Consider the following 22584-nt stretch of genomic DNA (forward strand, 5'->3'; position numbering starts at 1 on the left):
AATACAGGGCTAACATGTGCAGCATAGTACTTTAATATTCTGCTGGACATTCTGTCATAGCCATGAGAGTCCTTAGTCTTCAGTGATTTAATTGTTGATTCAATCTCTCTCTTGTCTGTATCACGGAGGAGTATTGCAGACATCAATCTCAGAAAGGCATTTACCAAGAAAGTGATATGATTTCCTGTAGAAACTAAATTTTTATTTAATTCACTAGCGTTGCTCAGAAAATGATTGTTAAATACTGTACATATATCTGATTTATCGGTAACGGAAATATTTTTACTGCGAACTGACTTTATATCGTCGAACTTGTGCTGCTGAACAGACACTTCCTTCACAACTGACCATATGGTTTTAAGTTTATCCTGTGAATTAGTTATTCTATTTGCATACCACATACTCTTTGCCTTGCTAATAACATTTTTAGCACCTTACAATACAGTTTGTAATGGGCTACTGTAGCTTGATTGTGACTACTTCTAACATTTTGATATAATTCCCGCTTTGCTCTACAAGATATCCTTATCCTACTAGTTAGCCACCCGGGCTGCCTACTACTGCTAGTACCCCGTTTAGAACGTCCTAATAGAAAGTAATTCTCAAAGAACATGAGAAATGTGTTAAGGAAAACATTGTATTTACCATCTATGTTATCGGAACTATAAACATCCTGCCGCTCTTGTTCCTTGCCAAGGTTTAAAAGACTCTCTGTTGCTGCTGGATTAACTTTCCTACATAGTTTGTAAAGAAATATGAGATTGGTTTGAGTAGAAAAGCCTTTTAGTGTTAAAAAATATGCATCATGGTCTGAAATGCTTTTCCCGCTTTTACTAACAGAATGCCCATCTAGTAATGAAGAATGAATAAGAATATTGTCTATGGCTGTGCTACTGTTCTCCTGCACGCTAATTGGAAAAAGACACAATCTACATCAGATCTTATGAATTTAGGAGACCTATCAACATCCTTTCTCTTGCACCATCATATTGAAAATTAATATTGAAGTCACCACATATAACTAATATCTGGTACTTCCTAAAAAATGAATTAAGAACTCTGTCTAGCATGAGGAGAAATGCTCTGAAGTCGGAGTTATAGGGCCTATAAACAACAACAATGAGAAAATTAGTTTCACCAAATTCAATTGCCCCTGCACAACATTCAAATATCTGTTCAGTGCAGTGTCGTCATACATCTATGAATTCAAATGGAATACTGTATTTTACGTACATAGCCACTCCCCCAAACCGCAAGGAACGCCTTGAGAAACATCCAGCTAATCTGTATCCTGGAAAAGGAAGCCTCTTAATAGTCAAATTATGTAAATGATGCTCTGATATACCAATAATTTCAGAGTCAACACCTATAAGCAGTTCACTAACTTTATCTGTAAGAAATCCATTCCTTATTTGTCATGTTAAGTTTGTGATGCATTCAGATCAGGATGGGTGATGTGGAGTGTGGACCAAGTGAACGGTGAAATGAAGTCCCATTACTTTTCACGGAATTTGAAGACATAGTTTTCTACTACGGATTAATCAAAATTTGGATAACGTGAAGATTCTGCCATGTACGACTAACGACAGTTAAACCAGTAAAATTCTGCAGGTTCATCCAGCAACTCTAAGACACTGACGGAATCGTAAGCAAAAACACAAGTTATAGCGGCTTACCTCGCAGATTGAGCTTGTTGTTTATGGAGCAGTGTGTTTTGCCGAGTAGAAGACAAAATTGAAAACAATATACGATGAACAGGAGCTGCAGAAATCTTAATCCACGCTCTTACTCACGGAATTTCAGCGAATATTACAAAATGCAGTATTCTCTGCAGAACTGATCACAGAACACTTGTTCTGAGACGCGTGAGCGGAGTGTACTGAAGGCTTCGAAGATTTTGTGATAAACTAGACAGACGTGGTAGTTCCTAGATTAGCGCTGCAGGTTAGAAAACTGTAGGGTATCCGCAAATGGGTCTGTGGCTCTCCACAAACTGAGATCAGAACCGTGTAGTTAATCATGTATGAGATATTGATGGGCGATTTTTTTAAAATGTTTGTAGCGTATTCGACATCCCATCCGCTTTACTGTGATCTGCTTCCGAAACACTCACAGCAGTGTACAAAGACTGGAAGCACTAGCAAAAATTGGAATTCACACAATACAAGGTAAAGAGAGTTGGTAAATATGGAACCTGAGAAGCGGCGAGAATTTTTGTGGTAAATGGCAGTGTATAACGATGGATAAGCGTACAGGAAATGGAAGTAGCGTAATTATCGCGAGAGACAACAAACTCGGATCAGCTGAAATACAAATTGAGTCTGCATGCCAGGTTATTTGGGTAAGACTCAGACTCTATGGTAGGCATAATCTTCGTACAAGTTCTTAAAATTAACCAACGGACTCGCGCCCAGATGTAACCGAAAGCTTTAAAGAAAAAATCATCTCTCTAAAATCTATGTTCCCCAGCCGTAGTGTCATCATTGGAGATGATTTTAATCATACAGATATCGATAGTCATAATTAAACATTTGTAAGTGTTAGTTTTCGTGAGACACGACGTTAAATATTTCTAAATACCTTTTTTAAAAATTACATAGTTCAAATAGTTCGGAAGCCCACGCGTGACGGAAATACAGTATGTGATCTAAAGTATCCGGACACCCCCAAAAATAAACAGTTTTCATAGTAGGTGAATAGACCTGCCACCTACTGCCAGATGCTCCATATCAGCAATCTCATTAGTCATTAGACATCGTGAGAGATCAGAGTGGGCCGCTGAACTCACGGACTCCGAACGTGATCAGGTCATTAAGTGTCACTTCCATCACACGTCTGTACGCGAGATTCCTACACTCCTAAATATCCCTAGGTCCACTATTTCCGATGTGATGGTGAAGTGGATACGTGAAGGGACAAAAGCGGACAGGCCGACCTCGTATGTTGAATGACAGAGACCGCCGACAGTTGAAGATGGTCATAATCTACAATAGGCAGACACCAATCCAGACTAGCACACAGGAATTCCAGACTGCATCAAAATCCACTGCAAGTACTATGACAGGTTAGGCGGGAGATAAGAAAACTTAGATTTCATGGTCGAGCGGCTGTTCATAAGCCACACATCACGCCGGTAAACGCCAAACGACGCCTCGCTTGGTGTAAGGAGCGGGAGCATTGAACGATTGAACAGTGGAAAAACGTTGTGTGGAGTAACGAATCACGGTAATGTGACTATCCGATGACAGAGAGTGGGTATGGCGAATGCCCAGCGAACGTCATTTACCAGCGTGTGTAGTGCCAACAGCAAAGAGCGAAGGCAGTGGTGTTATGGTGTGGTTGTGTTTATCATGGAGGGGGCTTGCACATCTTTTTTTGCGTGGCACTATCATAGCAAGCGCCTACACTGATGGTTTAAGTACCTTCTGCTTCCCACTCTTGAAGAGCAATTCGGGGATGACGACTGCACCTTTGAAGTCGATCGACCGCACCTGTTTATAACACACGGCCTATGGCGGAGTGGTTACACGACAATAACATCCCTTTAATAGACTGGCCTGCACAGACTCCAGACATGGATCCTATAGAACATCTTTAGGATGTTTTGGAACTCCGACTTCATGCGAGGCCTCACCGACCGACATCGTACGAGATTCCAGGATTTCCGACGGACGGCGCCACGGGCTTTTAAGTCATATTCAGCCAGGTGTCCGGATACTTTTGATCACATGGTAGTAATTGGATCAGACTTCTCTGAGGATATTCATACTCAAAATGGCATCAGTGACACTGACGTGGTTGTATAAGAGGCAGCCGTGAAAACGAGTAAGTTAAGAAAAACATAAGTCAACTGTTTATTACTGCAAGAATAATCGCCATAACTAATAAAAACATTTATCCTGCTGTGAGACAAGACTGTCAATGCTCCTAAGGAGAACTGTTTGCGGTTGCCTATGGTACCATGACTGTAGCATGGCGAGCGCCTCTTCGTCCGAAGTAAATCGATGGTCACAAATGTCTTTATTCAGCCGTCAGAACGCATAGAAATGATATTGGGAGAAATTCTGGGTTCGTACGGAGTATGTGTAAGGGCTTCCAGCGAAATTCCTGCACCGTACTCAAAACAACCTTAGCAGTTTGTGGACGGGCATTTTGTTGCCAAGGTTATTTCTGCTATGCTGAACAAGGTACTTGATAAGCCCTTACACATCCTCCATACAGCCCCGAACTCTCCCCTTCCGATTTCCATGTTTTCGGAGCCTTGAGGAACGATATTCGTAGCTCAAGACGTAGAGATACAGCCGTGGGTACGAACGCGAATCAGTTCAGCTTTTTATAAATGGAAAAGGCAGTTGATGATGTGAAGTGTCTCCTTAAAGATGGGGACAGGAACGTGTCAGTTTATTAGCGAAGAAAGTGATAATTTCGCGGAAGGTAGTATTCTGTGTAGCAAATAGATGAAGAAGAGGACTGCAGTAGGGTGACAATAAAAGCGGTTCAAACGTACAGACACGGGTGATGGGATAAGGTTTCCAGTTAATTATCATAGCAGCACTGCTGAATTGAAATATCAGATTTTAAGAGGAGGCACGATTTTTCGGAATTATCAACAGAGAAGAGAAGACAAAGTAGATAGCAGAATCAAGAGACAAGTTTCAAGAACTTAGGATTCAGCAGAAAATCCTCTCGAGAATCTTCTGTTTCAAACGTCAAAGATTTAAGAAATCGGCAGCGTGAGAAGGGACAGATCCTCTTCATAAAACGAGAATATACGCTGCCCCAACGGAGACTGCGTACGAAACAGATAAACATGGTATTTCAACAATGGAAACAGGAGGCTGACTGAACTACAGTTCTTATCAGCGAACTTAACAAAGCAACACCATGCACAAGAGCAACAGTGTGTATTAATAGAATTTCTCTTTTCTTTTTCTTTGGGTTGCCTTCCAGATTAAATTTCTGTGTTCTTTCCTATTTAAATTGTTCATAACCGTAATTGCTAGGTATTTAGCTGGATTTACGGCCTTTAGATTAGACTGATTTATTGTCTAACCGAAGATTCACGAATTGCTTTCAGTAGTCATGTGGATGACTTACACTTTGCATTATTTAGTGTCAATTGCCAATTTTCGCACCATTGAGAAATCTTTTCTAAATCGTTTTTCAGTTTGTTTTGGTCTTCTGATCAGTTTACTAGACGATGAACATCACTATCGTCTGCAGACAACATATATCGGCTGCTCAAATTGTCTCCTGAATTGTTTATATAGATAAAGAACAGGTGAGGCCCTATAACACTACCTTGGGGAACGCCAAATATCACTTTTGTCTCATTCGATGACTTTCCGTCAGATAGTACGAACTGTGACCTCTCTGACAGGAAATCACGAATCCAGTCACATAACTGAGACGACATTCCATATGCATTGAATTTCACAACAAGCCGCTATTCTGAATTAGCTTATTCGTTTTCGATACGACCCATCGTCAACTTATCGTCCTCCCTTGGACATCTGGTTTACTATGCCTCCTGCGATGTTCAGTTGCTGCAGAAGATACATCTCAGGTGAGAGAGCAACTACATTTCGCTACTAGAAACCATTATTTTCCACACATTAATGGCTATTTGCATTCGAGGCAACATTACGTAGCAGATCTCACGTAGAGATACATGACAATGAACAATAATCAAACTGAATAAGTTATCCCAGAAGGACAGCTATAAACTGAAATACATACCCTTTTTCAGAAAGACGCGTAATTTTCTTGCAGTCAAATACTGTATCCCACTATTTAAGTCTAGCAATGAAATCATGCATACTTGAGAGTAAAATGTTAAATGAATCTTTACTATTTCCATCAGCTGCCATTAGCAATTTGGAAATTTAAGTTTGTTTTATTAAGTTCATTTATTTTATCACTTCACATCAAAATGTATCATCGAAACTGAACTTAACTAATATGGTTCCCTACTCTGCTACCATAAACTCTCGATAAACATTTCATGTCGCAAGTTTCATACCGACTGGCAATTTAAATCAGATTGCTAAATATTTTTCAACAATTCGTATTAATTTATAAATTATTAGCACTTCTTACGAAAAATGAATCAAACTGTGATGACACACCGCACTTAAGTCGTCGAAACCCAGAAATTATTCATCTATATAAATAGTTACATAAAAATCACTACGATTCTACATCTGTACCTGCTTTGTGTGATTATGTGTGTATATGTGTGTGTCGAATCAAGTCATATGTCTCACACAAGAGGTGAAGCGAGGCTAACTACGCATAGGTAAGCGAAAGTGTGTAGTACTGAATTATTGTGGTGAAAGAGTGGTAGGTTTTTGGTACTTCTTCGTAAGTATTCGTTGGTAGTGTTATCTGTTCAGTGGTACTGAAGTATGCTTCAGTGGTACTACCGCGAATATTCCCGTTTTAATAATTTTATCCGTGTTATTTAGACCGGCAACGTATTAAATGATCACCGATTTAAGATATTCACATTTCGTATATAGAGCAGCGAGTGTTGTGCCGAGTATTAAACAAAATAGAGAAAAAAAGTCTGATGAATAGGAGCTGTAGAAGTCTTAAACCACGTCATTGCTCACGGAATTTCAACGAAGCTTTCAATATGTGGGTACAGAGAGCTGGCTAGAGCTGGAAATAAGTTCAGCCGAATTTTTTTTCAAACGATCAAACAGTGTTCACAAAGGACAGATTAAATACAGTTGGTGGTGGAGTATTTATTGCTGTCAGAAGTAATTTTCCTTGTAGCGAAATTGAAGCAAATAGTTAGTGTGAAATAGTATGGGTAGAGGCTATACCTGACAATCGGACTAAACTATTAATTGTATCGTTTTACCGACCCCCCGACTCAGAAGATATAGTTGCTGAACAGTTCAAAGAAAACTTGAGTCTCATTTAAAAATAAGTACCCCGCTCATACAGTTATTGTCGGTGGTGACTTTAATCTACCCTCTAAATCTGGAAAAATTATACATTTAAAGCCGGCGGTAGACATAAAACGTCATCCGAAATTATACTGAATGCTTTCTCATAAAATTATTTGGAACAAATAGTTCATGAGCTCACTCGAAGCGTAAATGGTTGCGAAAGCATACTTGGCCTTTTAGCAACAAAAAATCCTGGACAAATAGTGAGTATTGTGACGAATACAGGGATTAGTGACCACAAGGCAGTTTCTGCTAGGCTGAATACCGTAACACCTACAAAGAAACGTAAAGTACGAGTATATCTATTTAAAGAAAGTAATAAAAATGCTCTTAACGCCTTTTTAAGAGACAGTCTTCACTCCTTCCGATCTGATCACGTAAGTGTAGAAAAGTAGTGGAATGTTTTCAAAGAGATAGTGTCGACAGCAATTGAGAGATATGTACCACATAAATTAATTAGTGATGGCACTGATCCCCCATGGTGCACAAAACGGGTCAGAGCGCTGTTGCAGAAACAGCGAAAAAAGCATGCCAAATTTAAAAGAACACAAAATCCCCAAGATTGGCAAAGTTTTACAGAAGTTATAAATATGGCGCGTACTTCAATGCGAGGAGATTTAAATCATTTCTACAACGAAATTCTGTCTCGAACTTTGGCAGAAAACCCAAAGAGATTCTGGTCATACATAAAGTACAACAGTGGCAAGACGCAATCAATACCTTCACTGCGTGATAACAACGGTGAATTCACTGATGACAGTGCCACTAAAGCAGGGTTACTAATTGCGGTTTTCCGAAACTCCTTCACAAAAGAAGACGAAGTAAATATTCCTGAATTCCAATCAAGAACAACTGTCAAGATGAGAAACATAGAAGTACATATCTTAGGAGTAACGAAGCAGCTTAAATCACTTAATAAAAGTAAGGCCTCCGGTCCAGACCGCATACCAGTCAGGTCAGGTCAGGTCAGGAAAATGCTGATAACATAGCTCCATATTTAACAATTATATACAACCACGCGCTGACAGAAAGATACGTACCTAAAGACTGGAAAATTGCTCAAGTCACACCAATACCCAAAAATGGAAGTAGGAATAATCTGATGAATTACAGGCTCTATATCACTAATATCTATTTGCAGTAGGGTTTTGGAACATATACTGTATTCGCTCATTATGAAGTACCTCCAAGAAAACGATTTATTGACACATATCCAGCACGGTTTGAGAAAATATCGTTCTTCTGAAACACAACTAGCTCTTTATCCTCATGAACCGAGCGAGGTGGCGCAGTGGTTAGCACACTGGACTCGCATTCGGGAGGACGACGGTTCAATCCCGTCTCCGGCCATCCTGATTTAGGTTTTCCGTGATTACCCTAAATCGCTTCAGGCAAATGCCGGGATGGTTCCCTTGAAAGGGCACGGCCGATTTCCTTCCCCATCCTTCCCTCACCCGAGCTTGCGCTCCGTCCCTAATGACCTCGTTGTCGACGGGACGTTAAACACTAATCTCCTCCTCCTTTATACTCATGAAGTAATAAGAACTATCGACAGGGGATGTCAAATTGATTCTATATTTTTACATTTACCGTTCCTCACAAGAGTCTTCTAACCAATCTGCGTGCCTACGGAGTATCGCCTCAGTTGTGTGAATTCCTGTCAGAAATTTCACAGTTCGTGGTAATAGACGGAAAGTCATCGAGTAAAACAGAAGTAACATCCGCCGTTCCCCAAGGAAGTGTTATAGGCCCTCTATTGTTCCTGATCTATATTAAAAGTACAAAGAAGGGCATCTCGTTTTGTAATATCGCGAAAGAGAGCAGATAGTGTCACAGACATGATACGTGAATTGGAATGGCAATCATTAAAACAAAGGCGTTTTTCGTTGCGACGGGATATTCTCATGAAACTTCAATCACTAGTTTTCTCCTTCGATTGCGAAAACATTGTGTTGGCACCCGCTTACATAGGGAGAAATGATCATCACGATAAAACAAGAGAAATCAGGGCTCGCACAGAAAAATTTAAGTGCTCGTTTTTCCCGCGTGCCGTTCGAGAGTGGAACGGTAGAGAGACAGTTTGGAGGTGTTTCATTGAACCCCCTGCCAGGCACTTTATTGTGAATAGCCGAGTAATCACATAGATGTAGATGTAGATGTGGCATTCTCCGGAGAAGTAATCACGGACCCCTTCTTCTGAGAAGAGTGGGCCATGTGAACCAGGAACTGCAATGACTGTCAGACAAGCTGGACAAGGCGGGGGTTCGTAGATCAGCGCTGTAATTTCAAAAACTGTGGGATGTCCTAGCGCAACATTAGAATCGGAAGTCCTATCCGTCCCGCTGATAGTGTGTGGGATACTCAGGAGCGTTGTGTAGCGTAATGGACTTCTAATCCAGTTCAGTCTTACCAGTTGCCGAAGCATTCGCGGCAACCTGCAGGGATTGGCAACAGTCGTAAAAAAGTGTGGAGTTCACAGAATACGAGGTACTGAAATTTAGATAAAAATCGAATTTGGCAGCGATGGGAATTTTGGAGTAAATAATAGTGTATATCGGAGAACAAGCCTATAGGATAAGATGAAATACAAACTAAAGGTGCATGCAAGATTATTTGGGCAAAACTTGCTTTCAGGTGTGGGCATAGTTTTACAAGTGGATCAATATATTATCTCTTTCATACTGTCATCATTAGAGTAGATTTTAATCATAAAGACATCGATAGGAATTATTAAACATTTGCAAGTGTTGGTCTGGTAATACACGTTGTTGAACACTGCTGAGTACCTTTTCTAAAGAGTACGTTGTTCTCTTAGTTCGGAAGCCCACTAGTGATGGAAATATATTGGTTGTAATGGGTGTAAGTGGACTAGACCTGTCTGAGGATGTTCATACTCAAAATGGTATCAGAGACTATGAGGTGTTTGTATCAGAGGCAGCCTGTGAAAGCAGTTCAAACACATTGTTGCTGTGAGAGAAATCGGTCAATGCCCTCATGACGAAACGTTTTGGTGGCATGCGGTATCTGAGCTTCCGTTGTTACCAACAAATTCAGTTTTGCGCAAGGCAAAAGAACAACGCCAAAATGCAGTTTTTGGTTTGACTGGATGCAATCAGTCAAAATGTGTCATGAAGTACGAACGTCACGCCGGTGAAATTCACTCGATTGGTCTAGATAAGTTTCATGTCCATTATTGGATGCAAGAACAAATTGTTGTCTCCATACAATATTCGCAATACATCTGTATAGGTGGAACAGGTTGATTAGTAACAAAACTGAAGAAATTAACGGTAGAACTGAATTCGCACATCTGTCTTTCTCAAATCCACACAGCAACCCCAGTATCCATACTGCTGATTTTTCAGATGTTGAGCGAGTCTCTAAATTCTAATTCCATACAATACTAGCTTAAAGTAATTATTCGCCTGGGTAGGAAGCACATTACGAAATTACCAGTACTAAAACAAGTTGTCTGCGCTTTCGACAGATACGCTGTTGGCGTCTGGAGGCCGTCGAGAGCTGAAAGATTATTTATCGCTTTGTTTTAACTGCTTGGTCGGCTCGTCGAATGCACTGCCATAATGTACGCCTGAATGTGTCCCATTAAGTTCATATCATTTGTAGGTGGGAGAAGCTCAGAAATCTCCATTCTCTTGTGCGCACAATTTGGGTAATGTAATGGCTTTTCTCACTAAGGTCAGGGGTTGCAGTCAATTTCAGGAAACAGTGAAATCTGCCGCATAGTTTTTAACTGCCAAATGTGTTGTACACACAAAGACAGCTCTCCATGTATGGCTGAGAAAGTTTTAAAATACTGCTCTGCATAACGGCAGAAAACCGATGACCGACCACGAAAAATAAAAGAGATTGAAACACTTAAGTGTTTCGATGATAAAGACGACAGCGATTGCGAATCCGTAATTGTTGAATGGGCGACAACTTTAGTTAATGAGTCCTTAGGAAAGCTGAATGGGCGCACATAGAGTAGCCGGTGGATGATCTCAATCATTATTATGCACCAGCAATAGGGCGAAGCATCAAAGAAATCTTGCATTATTTTTCGCTTCATCCAGGTGATATGATGCACAAATTTAGATTTGGGACTTGAAATGCCGTCTCATCCGCAGTACAGAAGGATCTTAACCATTTAAAACATCGCTTTTTACGAAATAAGATTCGTCCAAAGCTAGTTGACAACATCGTAACTAATCATTTGAAACAGTTTGCAGGGCGTTGGAAGCTATTTTGGACCAAAGGCGTCAACAATTATTCAACAAACACTGACCAGTCCGCTACTGGTTGCAATAAACAGTATGTAATTGAATCGTCAGACAGCATTCTATCGAATGTCAGAACTGTCAAACGTTTGATGTTGCAGAATCCGTGGAAAAAATGAAGCACACTAAAGTGAAGAAATCGGGGGTGCTCTCTCAGGAAACAGCGTTATTGAGGGTAGAGTCGACTCATCCGTAAGAGACTCGCTCGAGTTACCACTTGAACACAACTGGCACAACAAAAGTGGCTGCAAAGATATTAAGCTTACTTTTTTACATCCACTTCCTGAGTTAGGGATGGTCACATCTTGTAAAACTAGAGAGATCGATATGATTGTTCTACTGAATGATAATATTTCGGAATCTATTAGGGACAAAGGCCGATGACTTGTTGCGACTAATACTTATGGATTTTAAGTACTGTGCTGTTACCGGCCACCGAATGTACTTATGATAGGTTACAGAAGACAGTTCAAACCATATCGTCTGATGCTTTCAAGCTGGTAAAGCTTTTTTGTGCAAATCATGTAAACAGGTTTACACTGAACGAGTACGACTCTTGGCTACCATTTAAAGCCTAGTTAAGCAAGGATATACATCAAGGGTGACTACCAATGACGCCAGTTCAAATACGTGTAACTCGTTCGAATGGATTATTGAAGATTAGTGCAGTGGGGATCTGATTGAATATTGTGTCAGATTTAAGAGAGAGAGAGAGAGATAGTGTACTACGGGCAAACAACAAGTCTCATTAGACTTTGATAAGATTAGCAAGCACGAATAAGAAAAACTGGCAGAACCTATAGATACTAGCAATACTATAGAGAGGAAAAAGTACGTCGCAGTTGTAATGGTCAGTTCGAAGCAAGTGTCAAATACCACCCGCACCTGTTTGTCGAGTGCGTAGGAGACGCTAACGTCACGGTGAGAATCAAAACATTTTCTTATTTTACTACTGTCAGCGTATCTACATACAATTTGTTAGGTATCTTTAATTATTATGGAGGCTGTAATGTTGGGTCAGTAGCGCATTAAATCACCATTACTAAATTTGGTGAAGAGTGGTTTGAAATTAACGATAACAGTGTGAAACCGACACTTATAGTTGAAGACCACTTGATCAGTCCGATCATTTGTCTTAACGTCACGACGCAAATACAGCATTACACCAACATGATTCGGTAATTCTTGTTTTAGTGAAACCGAAACATTAAGAACATGATACACCTATCAGAAAACGTAATCAATAACTGAAAAAATATGGAAGTTAACAATGACAGTGTAAGTAAATAATAACAGAAACATTAAATGCAGGTTATAATATAGCAACTGAAGTCAGTCATTACACTTATCTTAAACTCATTTGAAATGTCCTTCCAAAGGCATAAACTGGAAACGCTTCAACTTTTCCTTTAACGTGAAAGATATGGTGATTCTTTTCCACTGAAACATAAAAAAGTTGAAAATGTCCAGCATACGAAAAAATATGAAAAGATATGTAAAAACATGTGGTAAAACTTAAGGAACGAAACAAACAGAAACATGCAACGAAGGAGGGCATAATAATTTCGTAAACACCTCAAACATACATAATTAAATGGAGCAAGTAAAAAACAAATTAAAAAATTGTTAACTTATAAAAACTGAAACAAACGTAGAAGAAACTTAAAAGTTCAAAAATAGGTGTATCAAAAATGACATAAATATATAAAAAATTAAGAACAGGGAAAGATAATAGACAACCTGCACATGGTCCTTTCTGCACGCGCCTTCACTGATATTTTTCCCATGTTGATGAGAGAGTAACCTTTGCCAAGTAAATGGAACGTTTTGATATATCCCACTCTCCTTTCGGTTATGATTTGATTCAGAAGGTTGGCTTTTTTGAATGATCAAAACCAGGATTGTAGCTTTCTAGACCATTTATTCCTTTCTACTCCTACATTAATTCCATAACTTTTGTTGGCTCCCAATCGAGTACTATTTATTTGCCGACAACGTTATTTGGAGCTACTAATGCAAATCTGAACAAGTTTAAGTTTGGGTTATATTTCCAAAAATTGATGGCTGGTGCTAAATATGATTATGATTCCCATCTGAACACTATTTGCCCGGAAATGTTGTTGTTCTGAAGGAAGGTTCCGAGCAACTACAGCAACTCAGGGCATGCACAAGAATTCCGATTTTTCAAGGAGTGGTTGCTCGGAGGGTAATCTGTTTCAGCCTCCCATCTGGAAACTGTTTGTCTGACGACATTGTTGTTCTGGAGAAACTTAATTATTATTGATTGCTTGCACTCAGATTTGGATACGTTTTCTTCTGGAGCGACGTAGATCAAGCCACGAGAAACCCAAAGAAACAAAAGAAATTCAAAAAAATTTTCAAATTTGTGGCCCAACTTTTCTGAGACACTCAGGAAAGTTTCTTAAGCGTAGGCGACTTCCCATCCACGTCACGCTGATCAGTTGCCGCCCAGAAGATTCGCAACAACGTACAACGATTGAAAGTACTCGTAAAATGATGTATAGTTCACACAATACAAGGTACAGAAATTAAGGTAAATACCGATTCTGATAGCGGTGAGAATTTTTGTGGTAAATAAAAGTGTATATCGAAAGCATAAGCGAATGGGAAATGGAAGTTGTGTATTTATCACAGGAGACAACAAACTTGGGTAAGCTGGGATACAAATTGAAGATGCATGTCATATTATTTGGACATGGCTCAGTACAAAGTATGGGCGTAGTCTTATAACTGGAGCTATCTATTAAACACGAGACACACGTCGAGCCGTAACCGAAAATTTTAAAGACAAACTCATCTCGCTAAAATGTATCTTCTCTATTCATACTGTCTTTGCGGTTTCCTTATTTTCGGTCGCTTAAAGAAAGATATTCGTGGCCGTAGATATACTCCATACATAGACAAAGCTGACAAATTTCTATTGCGGGTGTAATTATAAAGGCAAAACGCAGTTGCATCTGGGAGTCTCAATTTGAAGACGGGCACAGGGGTGTGCCAGTTGATTAGTGAAGAGAGAGATAATTTTTTCGGAAATAAAGTATCATTCGGAACGTGTAACGTCGAGAAGAGAAGTACACAATGGGGGGTAATGGAAGCAGTTTGAGGGTACAGAAATGGTTGAAACGAAGTGAAATAGAACATTTGTAGTGGGAAAAGGATTTTTAGAAATTCTCCACACAGAACAGAAGACAAAAGAGAAAGCAGATGTGAGAGACAAGATTCCAGAACAGAAGATTCTGCAGAACATCGTATCAATCGACAATGTGAGAATTGACCAATCGTCATCACAAAACGGGAATATACGCTGCACCAACAAAGACGGTGTACGAAACAGGTAAAAAGGTTATTTTAACTATGGTAACAGGAAGATGACTGAACTATGATTCTTATCACCGAAATTCACAAAGAAAGAGCACAAGAGCAACAGTGTGAATTAATAGCATTATTCTGAATAAATTTATTCATTTTCCATGCGAGCATCGTCAGTTTATCGTTTTCGTGGCAACCGTTGTTTTCGGCATGTCAGTGGCTATTCACAATCGAGCCAAATATCATGCAGAAGACTTCATGTAGAGGTATATGAAAATGAGGAATAATGAAACGGATGAGTTATTTCATAACAAGAGCAATAAACTCAAATTGAATCGGTTTTTCACAAAGACGCATAACATTCTCGCAGCCAAATAATTTATACCACTATTTATATCAAGCAGTAAAATCATGCTTACTTGAAAGCGAAGTGTAAAATAAACCATTACCGTTTCCATCATCTGTCACAAGCAATTTCGAAATATAAGTTTGTTTTGTAAAATTCGTTTACTGTGTTATTTCACATCACATTGCATTACGAAAACTGAACGTAACCAACATGATTCCATTCTCACAGCCATAAACTTTCGATAAGCATTTCATGCAGCAAGTGTCATTCTGATTGTCACTTTAAATCAGACTGCTGACTATGTTTCATTAATTCGTGTTAATGTATAAATTCTTAGCTCTCCATATGTAAAATGAAGCAAATTATATTGAGACACCGCACTTCAGGCGTCGAAACAGAGAAGTTATTTGTCCATCTAAATAACTACATAAATACTACTGCGGTACTATGTATATCTACTTTATATAATTATGTGTGTATATGCGTGTTTGGAATCAAGTTAGATGTCGCAGTCAACAGCAGAAGGGAGACTAGCCACGTGTAGGTTAGACGACAGTACTAGTGCAGTACTGAATTGTTTTAGCGAAACTGTAGCCGGTTTGGTGGTGGCATTTCGTAAGTGTTCATTGAGAGTGACCTATTTCCAGTAATATTAAAGTGTGTGTCTTTTTTATTTTATTTTACACATCTCTTCCCGTAGGACCAAACTGAGGAGCAAATCTTCTACGTGTTAGAGCATGTCAGTATATTAAATTGCAACTTAGAATGACCTGTTCCCAGTAATATTAAAGTGTGTGTCTTTTTTATTTTATTTTACACATCTCTTCCCGTAGGACCAAACTGAGGAGCAAATCTTCTACGTGTTAGAGCATGTCAGTATATTAAATTGCAACTTAGAATGACCTGTTCCCAGTAATATTAAAGTGTGTGTCTTTTTTATTTTATTTTACACACCTCTTCCCAAAGCACCAAACTGAGGAGGAAATCTTCTACGTGTTAGAGCATGTCAGTATATTAAATTACAACTTAGAAGTAGTAGCAGATGAAATAAAATGTGTATGAACACAAAAAAGACAAGCCATAAGTTTGTGTTAACGTAATTGTTCCATTAATTTTTACTATAAAATTACCGATATTATAAAGAAAGCGATGATTAGCTGAAAAGTGTACAATTAAATGGTCGCCAGCCCGCTAACTCAATGAACCTCCAGAATCTTAATAAAGGTAATGGCAAAAAAATTTAAGCAATATTCACTGGTGTGGCAACATAAGGTTGTCACGCTTTTCCACAGCACAATTGTCCACGAGAAAATTAATTAACCAGAAAGCACTGAGACACTAAATTTTGAAAGTAAAAGTAAATGAAGTTACTGGTTAAATAAATGCACACGAATCAGCTTAATTTTTCAAGGGACTACTCGACGGAATAGAAGGAGTGACCCATGAGGAAGCTCTTCATTTTTTATTTGAAAGCGCGTGGGTTACTTTTGCGATTTTTATATTCTTCTGGTAGCTTATTGAAAATGAATACAGCAGTGTACAGCACAAGAGTCAAGGAAGTGTGAACCAAATGCAGATTGCGTTTATGCCTAGTATTAACTGAGTGGAAGCTGCTGATTCTTGGGAGTAAGGTTATATTGTTAACAAGAAATGGCAGTAAAGACTATGTACATTAGGAGCCCAATATCAGAATACCCAGACTAATGAACAGGGTTTGAAAGGAGGTTCGCGAACGTACACCACTTATTGCCCGAACCACCCGTTTCTGAGCCAAAAATATCCTTTGTGAATGGGAAGAGTTACCCCAAAGTGTAATACCATACATCATAAGCGAATGCAAATAAGCAAAGTGAACTATCACGTGCTTCAAATACCGTTCGAATAGTAAAAATGGCAGGGTTAAGTCTTTGAAGAAGGTCCTGAACGTGGGCTTTCCACGATAGTTCACAATCTATCTGAACACCTAGAAATTTGAGCTACTCAGTTTCACTAATCATCCGCCCATTCTGTGAAATTAAAACGTCAGGTTTTGTTGAAATTTTCGTGAGAAACTGTAACAACTGAGTCTTAATGTTATTAATGTTATTCAGCGCCTATTTATTTTCTACAAACCATGAAGTTATATCATGAACTGCACTATTTGAAACAGAACCAATGTTGCACACAACATACTTTACTGCCAAGCTAGTGTCATCTTCAAACGGAACCGTTATTGAACTATGTGAAAAGGAACGTAAATTAGTTACAAACTACGGCGTTGGCGCACTTTATTCAAAATTTAAACGTTACTACAAATATTCAGATTTAGGTTATGAGAGGTTCGATGTCCCTGCCATCATTTGCGATGACGTAGCGCAGGCATACAGCGAAATTCTGCATGACCTGCTGAAGTGTCGGAAAACCGATGCCATCGATGACCTCCTGAAAGGCTATTTTCATCTCTCCAAAGTTTTCTGTATTATTGCTGTACACCTTGTCTTTCATATGTTGTTGTTGTTGTTGTCTTCAGTCCTGAGACTGGTTTGATGCAGCTCTCTATGCTACTCTATCCTGTGCACGTTTCTTCATCTCCCAGTACCTACTGCAACCTACATCCTTCTAAATCTGCTTAGTGTATTCATCTCTTGGTCTCCCTCTACGATTTTTACCCTCCACACTGCCCTCCAGTACTAAATTGGTGCCTTAGAACATGTCCTACCAACCGATCCCTTCTTCTAGTCAAATTGTGCCACAAACGTCTCTTCTCCCCAATACTATTCAATACATCCTCATTAGTTATGACATCTACCCATCTAATCTTCAGCATTTTTCTGTAGAACCACATTCCGAAAGCTTCTATTGTCTTCTTGTTCAAACTATTTATCGTCCATGTTTCACTTCCATACATGGCTACACTCCATACAAACACTTTCAGAAACGACTTCCTGACACTTAAATCTACACTCGAAGTTAACAAATTTCTCTTCTTCAAAAATGCTTTCCTTGCCATTGCCAGTCTACATTTTACAACCTCTGTACTTCGACCATCATCAGTTATTTTGCTCCCCAAATAGCAAAACTCCTTTACACGGCAAGGGCTGGACGTGAAGGCGCGACGTGCGGTCGCAGGAAAGACTTGCAGAGCGTGGATCTCTCGTGAGTTATGCTGTCGTTAGCTACTTACGTGCAATAGGAATCTATTGTTTCCCTGTTATTCAACTTTCATTTTATGTAATTGCTGGAGCATCGACACCAATAAGTGCGCCGGCCATAGTGGCCATTCGGTTCTAGGCGCTTTAGTCTGGTAACCGCGACCGCTACGGTCGCAGGTTCGAATCCTGCCTCGGGCATGGATGTGTGTGATGTCCTTAGGTTAGCTAGGTTTAATTAGTTCTAAGTTCTAGGGTACTGATGGCCTCAGATGTTAAGTCCCATAGCGCTCGGAGCCATTTTTGAACCAATAAGTGTCCGCAGGTAGTGGTCGTGCGGTAGCGTTCTCGCTTCCCACGCCCGGGTTCCCGGGTTCGATTCCCGGCGGGGTCAGGGATGTTCTCTGCCTCGTGATGACTGGGTGTTGTGTGCTGTCCTTAGGTTAGTTAGGTTTAAGTAGTTCTAAGTTCTAGGGGACTGATGACCACTGATGTTAAGTCCCATAGTGGTCAGAGCCGTTTGAACCAATAAGTGCTTTGCAAAAAGATACCGCATTCTCAAAAGTACTTCTACTATCGTATGTGGCGTACAGACGTATGACGCAAGTGACACCCAATCACCTCACCACGTTCGAAGTCCGTGACTTCCGCGGGACGCCCCATTTTGCTCTCTCACGTGGTCTAACGACTACTGAGACCTGGCAATAGGTGGCAGCAAAATGCACCTAATGTGAAAAACGTGTGTTTTTGGGGGTGTCCGGATACTTTTGATCACGTAGTGTATTCCAGAACAAGATTAATGTTGTATAACATGTTAGACTTTTCACTCGGACGCATTTTTTTCTCATTGTCAAATGCTTTCTTCCACTATTTAAACGAAGCAATGCAATCGTGTTTACTTGAGAGCAAAGTGTAAAATCAATCATTACTGTTTCTATCAGCTGCCGAAAGCAGTTGGGAAATTTAAATTTATTTTGTAAAACTAGTCTATTTTATCACTTCAGGTGAAACTGTATATCAAAACAGATATTAGCTAACATGATTCCATACTCGACAGCCATAAACTTTCGATAAATTTTTCGTGTCATAAGTTTCATTCTTATTCTCATTTTAAATCAGACTCCTCAATATTTTTCAGTAATTCGTATTAGTTTATAAATTCTTAGCTCTTCTTATGAAAAATGAAGCACGCTCTGTTGCCACACAGCACTTCAGTCGTCGAAACAGAGACGTTATGTATCTATGTAAATAGCTACTGATGCGACTATTATTCTATATCTGTACCTGCTTTATGTGATTATGAGTGTATCTGCGTGTGTCGAATCAAGTCATATGTCACAGTCAAGAGCAGAAGGGAGACTAGCCACATGTACATAAGGCGAAACTATTTGTGTAGTAACAAATTACTTTGGCGAAACTGTAACGTCTTTGGTGGTGGCATTCCATGAGTGTTCATTGACAGTGACCGCTATCCAGTGATGTTAAAGTGTGCTTCAGAGGTACTACAGCGAGCAGTATTAAAGTTGTTATCCGTGTTATATTTTCCGACAGCATATTAAATTATTACTGTTGTAAGATGATACCACTTTTGTTGTGTTGAGAACTGTCCTTTCTCAGTGGTGTTGACCTTCATTCTTCACGTTTTCTCTGCTTGTCAATGAGCTTAGTTCTGTGAACATGATTCTGCTTTAATACACAGCAGCTACTGCTGCCCCCTACGTAAGCCATTCCACATTTGTCGTTTTGAATTTGTGATGGAACCAGAAAATGATTACCGAACGCTGTGAAGTGTGGTTCAAATGAGCGGTAAAATGAAGTCCTAGTACCTAACACGGAACTTTGGTGACGTAATTTTCTAATACGGCTTAGCCAACGGCATTTATCGATAAACACTTGTCATGTACGACGGACGACATTTTAACCCTGCATTCCATCTGAAAGTAAAGTTCAACAGGTTCATCGTGCTACTTGCAGATACTGACGGAATCATAGGCAACAAACAGTAGTACTGCAATTCTCTTCTCCACGTTACACATTCCAATTATTACTACACAGAAAACTAACTCATATCTGTAAAAACGGACACGTCCCTCTGGCCATCTTTAAACTGCCGCTTCCTGGCATCAACTGCCGTACTCATTTATCGCTAGCCTCGTAATAAAAATTAGCACAGATTTACCTAACGGCTCACGGTTGTACCCAGATCTCTATGCCTAAAAAAAATCTACTGCCATGAATATCTTCCTTCAGGGCCCCGAAAGTACGTAAATAGCAAAGGTATGTTTCGGGTCTGTATTTAGGATGTGTAAGGTCTTACAAAGAAACTTCCTCGGTCTAGTCGAAATGAGTTTGGTAACAAAATTCCCTTCCACATATTGCTAAGATGGTTTTTAATAGGCTCAGGAGTTCCGCTGGAAGCCCTTACACATCCTCCATACGATCTCGATCTCTCCTTATGTGATTTACATGTTTTTGTAAGATTGACGAAACACATTCGTGGCCATCTATTAGTGTTGGACGAGGAGTAGTCTGCGTCGCTACGATCATGGTACCATAGGTAAACAAAAACACTTTTCCTTAAGGGGACTGAAGTGTTGTCCCACTGCAGGATACATATTTAAAAAGTTATGCCGATAACTCTTGAAATAATAAACAGGTTACTCACGGTTTCCCCAAAGTTGTTTTCTTGGGCTTCTTCTTTTTTACAACCGCGTCAAAGTGACTGATACCATTGTGAGTATGAACGTCCTCAGTTAGATCTATTCTATTTATTCCCATTATTACATCCAATAAATATCCATCACGAGCGGGCTCCCGAGAAAACAATGGATCTGAGCACTATGGGATTTCTGAGGTCATCAGTCCCCTAGAACTTGGAACTACTTAAACCTAACCAACCTAAGGACATCACACACATCCATACCCGAGGCAGGATTCGAACCTGCGACCGTGGAAGCAGCGCGGTTCCGAAATGAAGCACCTAGAACCGCTCGGCAACAGCGGCCGGCCCATAACCCGTAGGTAGCGGTCATCCACTGCAGTAGTAGCCCTAAGTCGGCCTGAGCGAGGCCTGTCATCGACAGTTCCTATTTTTCTGCATCTCCTCCATGTCCGAAAATCACCACCTTGGTTCACTGCGAGATGCCTGAACACTTCAATTGTTGAGTGCCCTTCCTGGCACAAAGTAACGATGCGGACACGATCTGACAGTAGTACTGACTATCTAGTCACTGTTGAACTACAGACAACACGAACTGTGTACCTCCTTCCTGGTGGAATGACTGGAACTGATCGGCTGTCGGACCCTCTCCGTCTAATAGGCGCTCCTCGTGCATGGTTGTTTACATATTTGGGCGGGTTTAGTGACATCTCTGAACAGTCAGAGGGACTGTGTCTGTGATACAATAACCACAGTCAACGTCTGTCTTCAGGAGTTTCGTGGACCGGGTTGATGCACAACTTTTTTATGTGTGTATTTAAACGACTTGACTGTGTCAAGTTGGACACTTGTAATACTGTATCCGAACATTACAAGTTTGTTCTTCCTACTCATCCGCATGAAGTTAGATTTTTCCACATTTAGGGCTAGCTGCCATTCATCAACTGGAAATTTTGTCTAAGTCGTCTTCTGTCTGCCTACTGTCACTGAACGTCGACACCTTACCGTAAACCTAAGCATCATCAGCTAACAACCGCAGACTGCTGCCCACCATGTCCGCCATATTATTTACGTATATAGAGAACCACAGCGATCCTATCACACTTCCCTGGGGCACTACTGACGATACCCTTCTCTCTGATGAACATTCGCCAGCGAGGACAACATACCGGGTTTCCATTATTTAAGAAGTCTTCGAGCCACTCACATGTCTGTGCATTTATTCCATATGTTAGTACCTTCGTTAACAGCCTGCAATATGGCACAGTGTCAAATACTTTCCGGAAATGTAGAAATATGGAATCTGCGTGCTGTCCTTCATCCGTAGTTCTCAGGATATCATGTGAGAAAAGGGCAAGCCGAGTTTCGTACGAGCGATGCTTTCCAAAACCGTACTGATTCGTGAACGTAAGCTTCTTAGACTCAAGTAAGTTTATTATATTCGAACTGAAAATTTGTTCAAGGATCCTGCAGCATACACAAGTTAGGGATCTTGGTCTGTAATTTTGGGGGTCCGTTCCTTTATCTTTTTGCATATTGAAGTCACCGGCGCTTTTTTCCAGTCACTTGGGACGTAGTGCTGGGCGAAATATTCCCGATAAATGCAAGCTGGGTAAGAGGCCACTGTCGTTGGGTACTCTTTATAAAATCCAACTGGGATTCCATCCGGACCTGGTGATTTATTTGTTTTCAGATCTTTAAGTTGCTTCTTTACACCAGGTACGCTTATTTCTATGTCGTTCATATGGGAGTCTGTTCGATGGTCAAATGACGGTATGTTTGTACGGTTCTTCTGAGTGAACGACCCTTGAACATGAAATTTAATGCTTTGGCTTTCATTTTCTTGTCTTCATCTGCCAGACCAGACTGGTCAACAAAGGAC

This window comes from Schistocerca americana, chromosome X (assembly GCF_021461395.2).
Source record: "Schistocerca americana isolate TAMUIC-IGC-003095 chromosome X, iqSchAmer2.1, whole genome shotgun sequence".
NCBI lineage: Eukaryota > Metazoa > Arthropoda > Insecta > Orthoptera > Acrididae > Schistocerca > Schistocerca americana.